The following is a 13,341-nucleotide window of genomic DNA, read 5'->3' on the forward strand; positions in this document are numbered from 1 at the left end:
TAACTGTTAAGAGCATTCTATTGTGGTTTTAATATTGAACAATTATACATATACGAAACAGACAAATCTGGTGTCCGAAATAGTAAAAATATTAGTGTGCGATGTGATCAATGTAAAGGGGATATTGGGTGTGCCTCGTATCCCCTACAACAAGAAGAAGTTCGAGAGCGATGAGGTCGCCACCTACTAGCTTCAGGATGTCGTCGAATCTAAATCAACAATATACTACCGCCGCTACTTTCTCGGAAACGTAAGTACCTGCCGCTTTACTTCTCTCACCCTGCCTGGCCTGGCCTGGCCTGACCTGGCCTAGCCAGACCTGGCCTAGCCAGACCTGGCCTAGCCAGACCTGGCCTAGCCAGACCTGGCCTAGCCAGACCTGGCCTAGCCAGACCTGGCCTAGCCTTACCTAGCCTAGTCTGACCTGGCCTAGCCTTACCTAGCCTAGTCTGACCTGGCCTAGTCTGACCTGACCTGGCCTAGCCTTACCCAACACTAATCACCACACGTGACAGCCCAAACGAATCGCAAATAAGTACACGTAACAAGTCATATGCCCGGACACTCTTTCACCTTGGGGACTGAGTGGTAACTATTGTATAGAAGAGCCGGCTCCCTGCTAGTGGTAAGAGGGCGTGATAAGAGGCTAAGGTGTGGTCTTGAAGGAAGTCGATAAAGCAGACAATTTTCAAAAGGAAGGGCAGCATAACGAGCAGACAGGAATGGACACAGTCGGTTATCCCATAATGTGTAATACGCCCCGCACAGCATGGGTGGAGTGGGGGGGGGGGGTTGTCGCAGGGCACAGTATGGTGATGGTGCGGGTGAAGTACACACCCACTGAATTCCTGCCATCAATAATTGTTTTCATAACCATTAGAACAATGGCATCCCTCCAGCCACCATCCTTCCACTGACCCCCTCCTCTGGTCCTCCACCTCAAACAATAACCCCCCACACCCCCTCTCCCTTCCAGACATCAGCATGTCAAAATCAGTACCATAATGTGTTTAAACTATTTAAACTAAGTCATTGTGTATCTCAAGGTATCTTAATTCATTTGAAAGTGTACATGTGCATTCGTTCATATACTCACCTAATTGTGCTTGCTGGGGTTGAGCTCTGGCTCTTTAGTTCCACCTCTCAACCGTCAATCAACAGGTGTACAGGTTTCTGAGCCTATTGGGCTCTATCATATCTACACTTGAACCTGTGTATGGAGTCAGCCTCCACCACATCACTTACTAATGCATTCCATTAGATATAATCATATATGATTACACATAATCATAATCATTCCATACACATAATCATATATGTGTATGTCAACGTATACATACATGCGTATATATACCTCATATTAAAATACTGATAAACGAATGACCATGAACAAATTAATTTATAATTGTAGCATTATATATAATTTTAATAGACTAATTACGTGTTTATACATTTGAATGGTCCAGACAGGTGGCCAGCCTTGGACATATACACTTCTGGTAGGCACAATGACCTCATGTTAGACCCTTGATAGATTATGTGAGAGAGAGAGAGAGAGCTGGGGCAGGGAGGTGCGTGCCCCAGGGAGATAATCCATGCCCATGCCCCGCCTCGAGGTCAGTTCTCGAGTCACACCAAGAATAACAATCGAGCAAGTTGTCCTGACCAGGATGTGGCATATTAGGGAGGGTTGAGGAATAGGAAGCCTGTCTGATAAGGCTCTTGGCAAGCAGCTCTCCCTCAGTCTACCTATCTATATGGAAGAAATGTATTTAGGCCCTCCTCCCCCTGCCTATTCTCTCTCCCCCACCTTTCTTCCTTCATTTCCTCCCTCCTTCCCTCCCCCTCACTGGTGAGAGAGTAGGAGTGTGAGAGTGGTTAGAGAACTCGTAGTTCTCACGCTCGTGAAATTGTCTGCGACCCTGGAGGAGTAGAGCGGAGGGGGGGTGAAAGTAGGTGACGATGGAGGAGTAGAGGGGAGCATTATATGCAGTAAACGTAGGTGTCTATGGAAGAGTACATCATAGAGGAGGGTGAAAGGAAGGTGACGATGGAGGAGGAGAAGGGAGGGGGTGTGAAGGTAGGTGATGATGGAGGAGTAGAGGGGAGGAGGGGGGCAAAGGTAGGTGTCTATGGAAGAGTACATCATAGAGGGGGGTGAAGGTAGGTGGCGATGGAGTAGAGCAAAAGGGGTGGGGGTTGAAAGTAATCCTGAGTTTAATTTTTTAGTTATATATAGTGACACCTCGGCTTACGAATGAATATTTATGAACTTTTCAGGTTACGAGCCTAATTTCTTCGAAAAATTTGAATCGGGTTACAAACTTTGCCTCGGGAAAGGAGTGTGTTGATATACGTATGGGCTGACCTAGCGTGTGGTGGCATGGTGATCGCGCCTCAGTTTACCAGTGTCTCCTGCCTAGTAAGTATCGCGCCTGAATTCTTTGTAAAGCATTACATTTGTTTTGGGATTTTTGGCTATTTGAACATAAAATTTGTTATGATATATCTTGCCATGAGTCCCAAGAAAGCCAGTGGTAAGGTTCAAGCCAAGAAAACACATGTGAGAATGACCATAGAGGAAAAACAAGAGAGCATTCATAAACATCAAAATGGTGCACAGGTTGTTGAAGTAGCTAGGCAGTACAACAAATCTATGTCAACAATATGCACTATACTTGCTAAGAAAAAGGACATTATGAGCGTTAAAGTGGCAAAAGGCATATCAACAATCCCGAAACAAAGAACACAAACACTTGAGGATGTTGAAAAGTTTTTATTAATTTGGATACACAACAAAGAGTTAGCAGGTGATAGCATTTCAGAGGCCATCTTTTGTGAGAAACCAAGGCATTTGCATGAAGACCTTTTAAAGAAAACCCCTGGAACGAGGGGGAAAAAGATGAATCAAGTTTGAAAATGTGAAAAGCTTGTGTGACAATAGAGCCTCGTGGAAAACTTTTGCTGTGGTCATTACCTGGTGGAATGCACCCAGGATGGAGTATCAGGGCTATACATCTTTTAAATCGTAAAAGTAATAAACATTTCCCATCAACCTTACAAACCATATTAACCTATTTTCATGTATTTCCCCCATGTGCATTTTAACAAAGTTACTAAATTGCCTTTATCATTCTGTAAAATTTCAATTACAGTATACTGTATATAATTTTGTTAGTATAAATGGACTGAATATTCTGAAATCACTATTAATTTTACAATTTCAGATTCAAAGGTGGTCTGGACACCCAATTTGGTCAGACAGGTGAAGAGAGCATTTAGGATAGTTCGAAGAGATGAAGATGGTCACAATTGTGTTTGAAGAGGCAAACGCCCCCCTTTGCTCCTGACATTATGTTTAGCCTATTGACCCCTGCACACCTAACACAAGGTAGGTTGAAAACTCCTCCTCCATGTCATTGGTTCATTACCCAGAAACTTAGGGCCCATGCAGGAATATCCCTAAAAAAAAAAAGTGGCCCCAACAATGCATCCTCCAAGTCTGGAGGATGAGCAGGAGCATTGTCGAGAAGCAGGCCCTTTAGTGTCAAACTTTTCTCTTGCAGATATTTTTTGATGGCAGGGCAAACCACTCTACATCACAGTTTTTCTGCACATTATATATTTTTTAAAACTCTTGGATTTTCGGAATGATACACGAGCAAGGGTTTAATTTTCAAATCGCCACACAGCACAAGAGTTAGCCTATCCTGACACAAGTTAGCCCAAGTTAGCTTGTGTCCGGGCAGTGACGTCTCCTCTTGGGTAATGTATGTCCTCTTCGGGAATTTTTTCCAGAATAGCCATGTCTCCTCACAATTAAACACTTGTTGTGGAATATATCCATCAATACAGTATCTACAAAATCTTTAAAATCACGAACAAATCTTTCAGCCCCTACTTTGTCTGAGCTGGCACCCTCACCATGCCTCACAACACTATGAATACCACGTCTTTTTTCAAAATTTCTCAAACCATCCCCTACTCACCTTAAACTCTTTCGTATCTGCAAAACTCGTTCTAGGGGTTTTCTTTATAAGATCTTGCATGAAGATTTCATTGTTGACCAAACCACACACTGGAAATTGAATAGACGACGACATTTCGATCCAGTCCTGGACCATTGTAAAGTCGATTGTGATGAGATGAGGGAAGCAAGAGCATTAAGTAGGCAAGAGAGAGAGGTGAGGAGATGGCAAGTATGTACGTATGTACATGAATAAAACATGTACATACTTATACATAACGTGTGTAAATAGTGTAATAAACACAATAACAGTATTTTGGGAGGAGGAATGTTGGCGAGTAATGTGTTGGAGGGAGGGAGGGAGGACTGGCAGGGTGTGGCAGCTCACTCATGTTTTTTGGGCTCACCATACCAACATAGTGGATCGTTATGGTGAATACATACGTAGATGGGTATATACAATGTGTGTATATAGTGTAATAACAGCAAAAACACTGTTGATTGTAGAATATGTCGCATATATGAGGCCCATAATTTTGAGCATAGCGATGTTCTATACTTTGAATTATATAAATTCCACAAATTACACACTTTTAAATAATATTACAGCAAAAAAAAGGAAGAAATGAATGAGAAACTTCTAAATAATTGCGCAACATTTTATTCGCAGCAACTGCCGTCGCACGGGGTGGCGGGGCCGACAGACCCCCATCGCTCCAACGCTCAGCGCCCATAATTTGCTCAACTTCCCAGCTCCATCGCAGCTAAAGTAAGTCACATACAATATTTTTTGTTTAGTTTCCCCGTGATCAGACTCTGCATTTTAACAATATAAGAAGAGAAAAAAATTTGTTGGAAAGAATTTATTTCTTGTGCACCAGGGTGTTATTTGGAGACAGAGCAGTTCAGTGGTTAACTACTAAAATTTTTTTCTCCCACACACGCACCCCCCTAGGAAGCAGCCTGTAACAGCTAACTCCCAGATACCTATTTACTGTACTGTTAGGTAACAGGGGTCATCCCCTTTTGTACAAAGAATCTGCTAAAGCTTTTAGGGCTAATCTTTGACACTCGTTTGCCTTTGTCGCCCCATATTTTTTACGTCCGAGTTGAATGCTCTAAGGCCCTTAACTAACTTTAGGTCATGTCCCATACTTCTTGGGGAGCTAATCGACACTGCTCCTCTCTTTACATTCCTCTCTCGTTCTGTCTAAACTCGATTATGGCCCTGTTTACTCGTCTGCTTCTCCTTCTACCCTTCACCATCTGGACACACTGCATCATACTGGGTTACGGCTCAGCTCTGGTACCTTTCCTTCGACACCTACCCTAAGCCTGTATGTTGAAACTGGCGTCCTGTTTCTACAGGATCGCCATGATCGCTACTGTCTTCTCCACCTTGCACGGTCCTTACAGCACCCTCACTCTTGCTTATGTCATGCCTTGACCTTTACCCATCCTGTGGTTCCTGTTCCCCTTCACCACCTATCTCTTTCTGTACGGTTGTCTCTCTTACAAAATGCTCTTTCAGTTTGTGTTACCAATATTTCCCCTCGTGTCATTCCGTCTTTGCCCCTATGGAGGGGTCCCCGTTCCTAAATTCTGTAAGCCTTGACCCACATGACTAAAACTTTTACCCCTCCTACAGTTCTAAATCACCTCTTCCTTGAACACTTTTCTTCACACTTCCACTCTATTTCCGTCTTCACCAATGGGTCTTAAGTCTGCAGACGGTGTAGGCTACTCTGTTGTTTTTCCTGACTGCACCTTTGTGTCTCCTGCCTCTGGAGACTAGCATCTTCATGGCAGAACTTTATGCTATTCTCTATGCTCTTCATCAACTCTTTTCTCGCTGTCAATCCTCCTCTGTGTTTGTAGTTGAGACTTGCAGTGCCCTCATGGCTCTAGAATCCTTTAATCCAGTCCATCCTTTGGTAGTTGAAATTCAACATTGGTTGTTTCTTATCTCCAGTAGATTTAAGACAGTGGAATTTCGCTGGATTCCCACCCATATTGGTGTGTTCTTAAATGAGCGTGCGGACACTGCCGCTAAGGAAGCTATCCGCACCTGTCCCATCTCCCGTAAAGGTATTCCTTATTATGACTTTTACCCAGTTATTCATTTCCCCATTCTTGCCCGTTGTCAGGGTTGTTGGTCTTCTGTTACTGGTAACAAACTGCGTGCTCTTAAGAGTAGTGTGTTCCCGTGGCCTTCCTCCTACCACCGTAACCGGTGGTGGCTCTGGCGAGGTTGTATATTGGTCATACACGTTTAACTCACGGGCACTTAATGGAGCGCTGCCCTGCTTCTTATTGTCCAAACCGTTGTCTCTACATGTCCTGACTTCCAGGACTTACGTGTCTTGCTTCCCGACCATCCCTCACTGTCAATTGTCCCTCGATAAAATTCTTGGTAAATTCAATACCTTTGATATTGTTCCCCGTATGCGTTTTTGTTCTTGTATTGGCGACGTTAGTGATATTCAGCGCACTATGATTATCCCACACATTTGATGGTTTGATAATTACTGTACTGTACAGTACTTTGGTTTGGAATGTATCAAATAAAGTTGTTTCATGTATTCAAATGTGTGAGAAAATCCACTGGGGCTGTGAGATGAAGCGAACCTGTAACAAAGGCAATGCCAGTTGCATACTCTACCACCACTGATGGTAAAAGTCTTACAACTGGATATCTTGTGTGACGGGTTATGGTATCACAGCTATACTGAACCAATATGGTATGGCTCTCCCTCACATAAATGAAAGAAATGCTGCTATTGGCCTTGCAGTGTGTAAGTTGCAGGTGGAAACAAATGAAAATTATCAAATAAATAATTAAACAATTTACTGAAATAGTAATGAACAAAAATAACACATGACAATATTTGACTATCATGTAATGCAAAGGTGAACAAGTTAGTATGACCTTAAATGCAAAAAATAAACTATAAGCAATGAATAAAAGTATGAAGATATACTGGTGTTCTGAAGACAGCTACCATACCACCATGGCATCAGTCGCACGACGTTGGCTGGAAGCGGACGACGGGTTAGTGACACGAAGGTGATCCTAGAGCACTAAGGGAGAGATTGCCTCTCCAGGGAGGCAGCGCTCTTTATATAGTCCGGCGGTGATGACTCATCCAGTGTCAACACGAGGTGGACATGTGGTCAACTAGCAAACTGCTCGTTGTGGCTGGCGGTGCCTTTGTGTTGAGCTGTACCACTGTCAGTTGAAGGCGGCTAACTGCTTGTTTGTGGGGACAAACTGCCAGTTAGCAGTGGCGCCCGGCTTGCCTCTGAGTCGTACCAGGCCGTGCCAGGCCCTGGGGGGTATGGAGAGGTGGCAGGACTGATGACTCTTCTGGGCTGGTGTAGATGTATACTTCCAGTGCAGAGGCATTGAAGGTGAAGGGAAAAGGCAGTTCTACTGCTATGCAGGGGATTCACGTGACACTTGTGAAGCCACAGAAAGTCTGGAGGCCCTACTGAAGCCAGTCCAAGTATTAAATAAAACCCCTGAAGTACGCCGGTGAAGGGTAAAGTGAAGGGTGAAGCAAGACCGTATGCCCCAACTTCAGGCACACACAGAAAATCACGTTTTGGTCCCGCCTCTCAACTGTGTATTTGAAGTTGGGGCGTATGGTGTTGAACTGCTTGAGCCTTCACCTGAGTGCTTGTAGGTCTTACGTAAGACGTTGACTCAAGGAGTGGCCTCAAAACTTGCTGTGATTTATGGGGAAATCCGGTTGTAAGACTTTTACAAAGTCAGTAATATACTGTGGTAGAGTATGCAGCTGCAAGTGCCTTGGGCAAGGGTTTACGTCGCCTCACAGCTCCAGTGGATTTTCTGCTTGGTGTATATCAGGTTGTGATTTTGTGTGTGTACCGTATTGTTATGATCGCCGTCTGATAAGTCCTTTCTGGCCTCAAGAGTCATTTTTACCCACCTAGAAAGATTGCAGATGGCCAAAGCAGTTATTTAAGTTAAGAAGGGACAAGTCTTAAACAGAATTTTGCATAATATTTGACTGTAAAGGGGTAAATTGAGGTAGATTGAAAAACAAAATGGTGAACCGGGCAGGCGGTACTCACAATTAGGCGAGTACACTCGGGAACTTTTAAAGTGCAACCAAACATGCTTTAGGCTCTCACAACAAGAGGTGAGTGGTGGTGGCTCAGGTGCTCAGCCAATCAGAGCACCTAAGGAGGGAGGGCAGGGGTGAGAGGGGGGTGGTATGTGGAAGTTTGGTGACAGTTGTGTGTAGTTTGTTCATCTTCATTGTAAGTTTCATGGCTTGGTGTGCATTTCCCTAGTAAATTTAATTAGGGAAAAATTCAGGTGTTTGATTTTTTAAATCAACTTTTTAAATGTTGAGTTGTTAAAGCCTCAAAGTGCATGGAGTTGGTTTGGGAGTATGGCATCCTCATGCTGTTGCGTGCTCGCGTGAGGTAGCAAAGGTGATGTAAAGTTGTGGGGTGTACATGCTTGGGATGTCCTCTCTCGGGATGGCTGGTGTTAGACCTGCGTGTTTGTCGGTTGTTGAAAAGCCGTCATCCTTTGCTGTTGTGGTATTGATTTTACATTGTTCATCTTGTAATTAATACTGTAGTGCGATATCTAGGGCTACCATTTGTAGGTTTAAAATGTCTAATACAAACAGTTGTCCAATGAGTTTTAATAGGAAATATCATCCACCAAGCACCATTGTACAATTATATTAATTGATAGTATATGGATTGTGCAGAACTGCTTAGAATGATCTTTAACACTTGGCTATATTGGTCATGTCAAATACCTGCACGGTGAATGCTCAAAGACCCTTTCTTTATTCAGTGTTGTCACATACCTCATGGGGGTATGGATAGGCAAACACTCATTCGGTTAAACTTGCCTTGTAGTACTTTCAGAGCTCAGTAATTTGGAATCTGGTTAGCACTTTCCAAATTAATTGACCTTTAAAGTGAATTCCTATTTAGGTTTAAAACATTATACCGAATGAGAAACTCGGATTATATAGCCGAACACCAGAAATGTTGTTATTCAATTTGGTTGCCTAAAGCACATTCAAGGACTACACATTACATGGCATTCCAGGATTCCTCTATACCTTGCCTTATGCTGTAAACATTGCCACAACCCTGTGTTTTATTGATTTAAATGGCCACAGGGAGGCATACAACACTGCAGATTATGATGTCATTAGTTATCCACTGTGCTGACAAGTGGGCTGACTGATGTTCGTTGACACCTGTATCGTGCTTCAATTTAATCGCCAGGAGATCACCCTCTCACTAGACTCGTCTGTAGGTATCTCAAATTACCTTGGATCATAAATAGCATAAGACTTGGGGGTAGGAGAGGGTTGCAGTGTTTGTCATGGCTCTCAGTTGTTCCTGGTATTAGGCAATTTAGTTCTGGAATCATTTTTGTTGGCCAATGTTAAACTTTTTCGAAAGTAGATGTTTTTCTGAAAGGGAAGGGGGGGGGGGGGAACCTCTATGCTTGGATACAGTTATCTAAGTGAATACTTAGATTTATACAGTAGAATAACTACCTTCTTTTCCTTAGTCAAAAAGGTTGCTTGTTTATTTCTAGGGACTTGTATTTTCTTTTATTTTTAACTGCAGCAACTTTCAGTGAATGATAGATTCTTACTGAAAGAACCTTTACTTCATTGTTGTTGCTTTATGGTCATCTCATTGTGTACAGGGATTCCGCGAAGCTTTTGGTGTTAGTCTTTGACACTCGTTTGTCTTGGTCAGCCCATATCTCTTGCCTCTGAGTTGAATGCTCTAAGGCCCTTAACCTCCTTAAGGTTTTGTCCCATACTTCTTGGGGAGCGGATAGGCACACGCTCCTCTATTTGCACTCCTCTCTCGTCCTGTCTAAACTCGATTATGGTTGCCCTGCATACTCTTCTGCTTCTCCTTCTACTCTTCGCCGTCTTGATGCTTTGCACCATACTTGGTTGCGTCTCGGCTCTGGTGCCTTTCGTTCGACTCCCGCCCTTAGTTTGTATGTTGACACTGGCTTTCTCTCTCTTCAGGACTGCCGTGATCGCTACTGTCTTCGCTATCTTGCGCGGTCCTTCCAACATCCTTCCTCTCGCCTCTGTCGTGCATTGACTTTTCCTCCTCCTGTGGTTCCTGTTCCTCTTCATTGTCTCCCACTTTCTGTCCAGTTATCTCGCTTACAGGATTCTCTTTCTGTTCATATTTCTAATGTTTCTCCTCGTATTGTTCCTTCATTACCTCCGTGGAGAGTCCCCCTTCCCAAGTTTTGTACGTCCTTGACTTGTATTACTAAAGCCTTTACCCCTCCTACAATTCTGAAAAGCCTCTTTCTTGAGCACTTTTCTTCGCACTCCCACTCTATTTCCATCTTCCCTGATGGGTCTAAGTCTGCGGATGGTGTGGGCTACTCTGTTGTTTTTCCTGACCGTACTTACATGTGTCGCCTCCCTTCGGAGGCTAGCGTCTTTACGGCAGAACTTTATGCTATTCTCTATGCTCTTTGTCTCGTGCTTTCTCATTCTCATTCCTCCTTTGTGGTTGTAGTTGATTCTCGTAGTGCCCTCATGGCTCTAGGGTCCTTTAATCCTGTCCATCCGGTGGTCATTGAGATTCAACATTGGCTGTTTCTTATTTCTAGTAAATTTAAATCAGTAGAGTTTTGCTGGGTTCCCAGCCATATTGGTGTTTCAATGAGCGTGCGGATGCTGCCGCTAAGGAAGCTATCCGTTCTTGTCCCATTTCCCGTAAAGGTATTCCTTATTCCGACTTTTATCCTGTTATTCATTCTTCCCCGTTGGCAGGGTTGTTGGTCCTCTGTGGTTGGTAACAAGCTGCGTACTCTCAAACTTAGTGTGTCCCCGTGGCCTTCCTCCTACCACCGTAACCAGCGGTGGGACACTGCTTTGGCACGGCTGTGGGTTGGTCATACCCGCTTAACCCACGGTCACTTAATGGAGCGCCGCCCTGCTCCTTATTGTCCGAATTGTGTTGTCCCTCTTACAGTTGTGCATATCCTTGTTGAATGTCCTGACTTCCAGGACGAGCGTGTGTCTTGCTTTCCGACCGTCTCTCGCAGTCACTTGTCCCTCGATAGAATTCTAGGTGAATCGGATACTTTTGATATTGTTCGCCTTATGCGTTTTTGTTCTCGTATTGGCATTCTTGGTGATATTTAGCGCCTTCTGATTATTTCGCACTTTGATGGTGCTACATGGCCTTCCCGGTTTGGTGCCTTCTTTTGGTAATTACCTTACCTTCATTGTCGTTTCATTTTAATGTGGTAGTTGTGATATGGATTGTTCTGGCTCACATGCAAGGTCTTGGATTTTTTTCTGTTTTATATTAAGAAATTGCCAGTCTTGTTATTATTTGTAGAGTTAGAGATCAGCAATAAGGCCTCAATATTATATTCTTTATTTTTTTGATAACATGTTATCAGCAATTTTTGTGGTTGGTAATATTTAGATTAATGTCAGTGATGTATATGACAAGGGTTAAGACCCCTTGTGGTATGACAGCATTTTTCCCAGTCATTTCTTTAACAAATGAAAGGGTCCTCGTAACCATTCTTTTGTCCTTTCTACCATGTACATGTTTGTTGCTTCTTGGTCTTTCATTTGGTACTTTGGCTATTAAAACAATGGCCTTTGGTAATGTTGCAATTACAATTTCTAAAAAAAAATGAGCAGGTTCATTAGGCAGGGTTTGTTTTTAGCAAAAAGTTTTACAAAAAAAAATTCCATTCCTTCAGGACCTTGCAGATGTTAGGTCAAACTAATTGACAGTAATCTGTTTTGCCCCTTTCAAACAATGGTTTTAATCTAGGTAAAATATTTCAGAATATCTGAAGAGTTTGGCAGACAAATCATTTAAGAGCTTTGATTAAATAAGTTACCAAAGACTTTGTGAAAACCATGTTGTATAGATGCTTCAGTGTCACTTTTCTAATGTTTTGTAAATTTAACAATGATCTTTAGTTAATTTAAATCATAATTTGTACAAAGCTTAGGTGTTGCATAGCTTTAAATTTACTTTCAAATATGAAAACTAAAATATTGACTAGTTTCTTCCACTTTAATATTTCAGACTAATTTGCAATATTTGTTAGTTTATGTAAATTGAATAGGTAGTCCACTTTCACATCTTTTCAATGCATTTTGCATGCACCTATGTAACAAGTTACAAATGGGTGTAAATTTTACCAAGTATTTATTTTCAAAGTAAAAAATTTCAATGTTTAAACATTGCATCAATAGTAGTAAACAATTTTCAGCATAATTTCAGGATAAGGTATATAAAGTAGTTTCATTAATTGTTTTATTTAATAAGTTTTACATACAGTATTTATAATACATCTAATATTTATTACCATTTCAGGTTGTGAGACAGATGCTCCTAGATGAACAGAAGATCCAAAAGGCCAAGACAACTCCAGAGACAATCACCTGTAAAAGAAAAATAAACATTAAACAGGGACACTACTTTTATTATCACCAATGCCTAATAAGCCCAAAAAATCCTAACACCCAATCTTTAAAGATAGATGTAGGCCTTGCTGAGCAATTTTCTGATTTTAGTGCAGAGCTTGTTCCCTGAATGGGTGCATTACATCCATCACTTTAGTGCCATAAACACATTGTACATATGCTTTACTGAAAGCACTGTACAATGCATGCCAGGCACTAAAGGTTTAGATGCATCCACCCATTCAGCAAACAAGCCCTGTGAGAATTAACAATGTAACCATTGTTAAGGGTCCCTAAACCTATGCAAATCTAGTTCATCTATTAGATGGGTAGTAGAGCACAGCTCTGAAAAAGCCAAGCCAGGGAAATCTGCAGGACTGCCTGGTCCCCTTTTATGAAATGGGGTAGGATCAGTACAAACTGCATCATCCCCTGTGGGTTGTAACAGTAGGACATGGTTACACACCTATAAATGGACTAGATAAGAGAATTAAGATTAGGTCATTGATATAGCTAAAACATCAAATTCAAACTCACCCACTTTTGTAGATTTCCTTTTGCAGAGTAAAGGAGCCTCACTCCAAGCCAGTCCATGCATCATAATCACTTTCACCTGAAAAATATTTCAACAAATTAATTTCAGATTTAAAGCCAATCTTTCTTCACTTTTCAAATTATCATTCAGTAGTTTACAAATTCAGATGGAAAAAATTTCTTTAAGTAATTTACCTTTCCTACATATTCTAGTAGCAGTAGTAAAGATCTAATTTAGCAATATAAATATATATGGCATCAATTTACCAAATTTCAGTAAATGTCATTTGAGAAACTATCCACAACTGCACTTCAAATGGCAATTTACATTTATCTAGCCAATGCTATATTGTT

General features: G+C 42.0%; 1 protein-coding gene and 1 long non-coding RNA gene across 13 annotated transcripts in view; one reads left to right on the plus strand and one right to left on the minus strand.

Moving 5' to 3' along the window:
• The first annotated feature begins 108 nt into the window (after nucleotides 1-108).
• Nucleotides 109-12,463, plus strand: LOC138350770 (uncharacterized). The gene is made up of 5 exons (XR_011222279.1): nucleotides 109-250; nucleotides 2,281-2,422; nucleotides 3,228-3,391; nucleotides 4,638-4,736; nucleotides 12,365-12,463. It is a non-coding gene; the product is annotated as an uncharacterized lncRNA (long non-coding RNA).
• The window catches only part of GatB (glutamyl-tRNA(Gln) amidotransferase subunit B, mitochondrial), a 449,912-nt gene continuing 448,861 nt past the window's right edge, over nucleotides 12,291-13,341 (minus strand). For 7 of the 12 annotated variants that reach the window (XM_069302120.1, XM_069302115.1, XM_069302113.1 and 4 more), the window contains one exon: nucleotides 12,291-13,066. The gene's annotated coding sequence lies outside the window, so the exon portion shown is untranslated. The remainder of the gene's footprint in view (nucleotides 13,067-13,341) is intronic. The other 5 variants (XM_069302121.1, XM_069302122.1, XM_069302117.1 and 2 more) reach the window with 2 other exon arrangements.

This window comes from Procambarus clarkii, chromosome 47 (genome assembly GCF_040958095.1).
Source record: "Procambarus clarkii isolate CNS0578487 chromosome 47, FALCON_Pclarkii_2.0, whole genome shotgun sequence".
In the NCBI taxonomy this organism is placed as follows: Eukaryota; Metazoa; Arthropoda; class Malacostraca; order Decapoda; family Cambaridae; genus Procambarus; species Procambarus clarkii.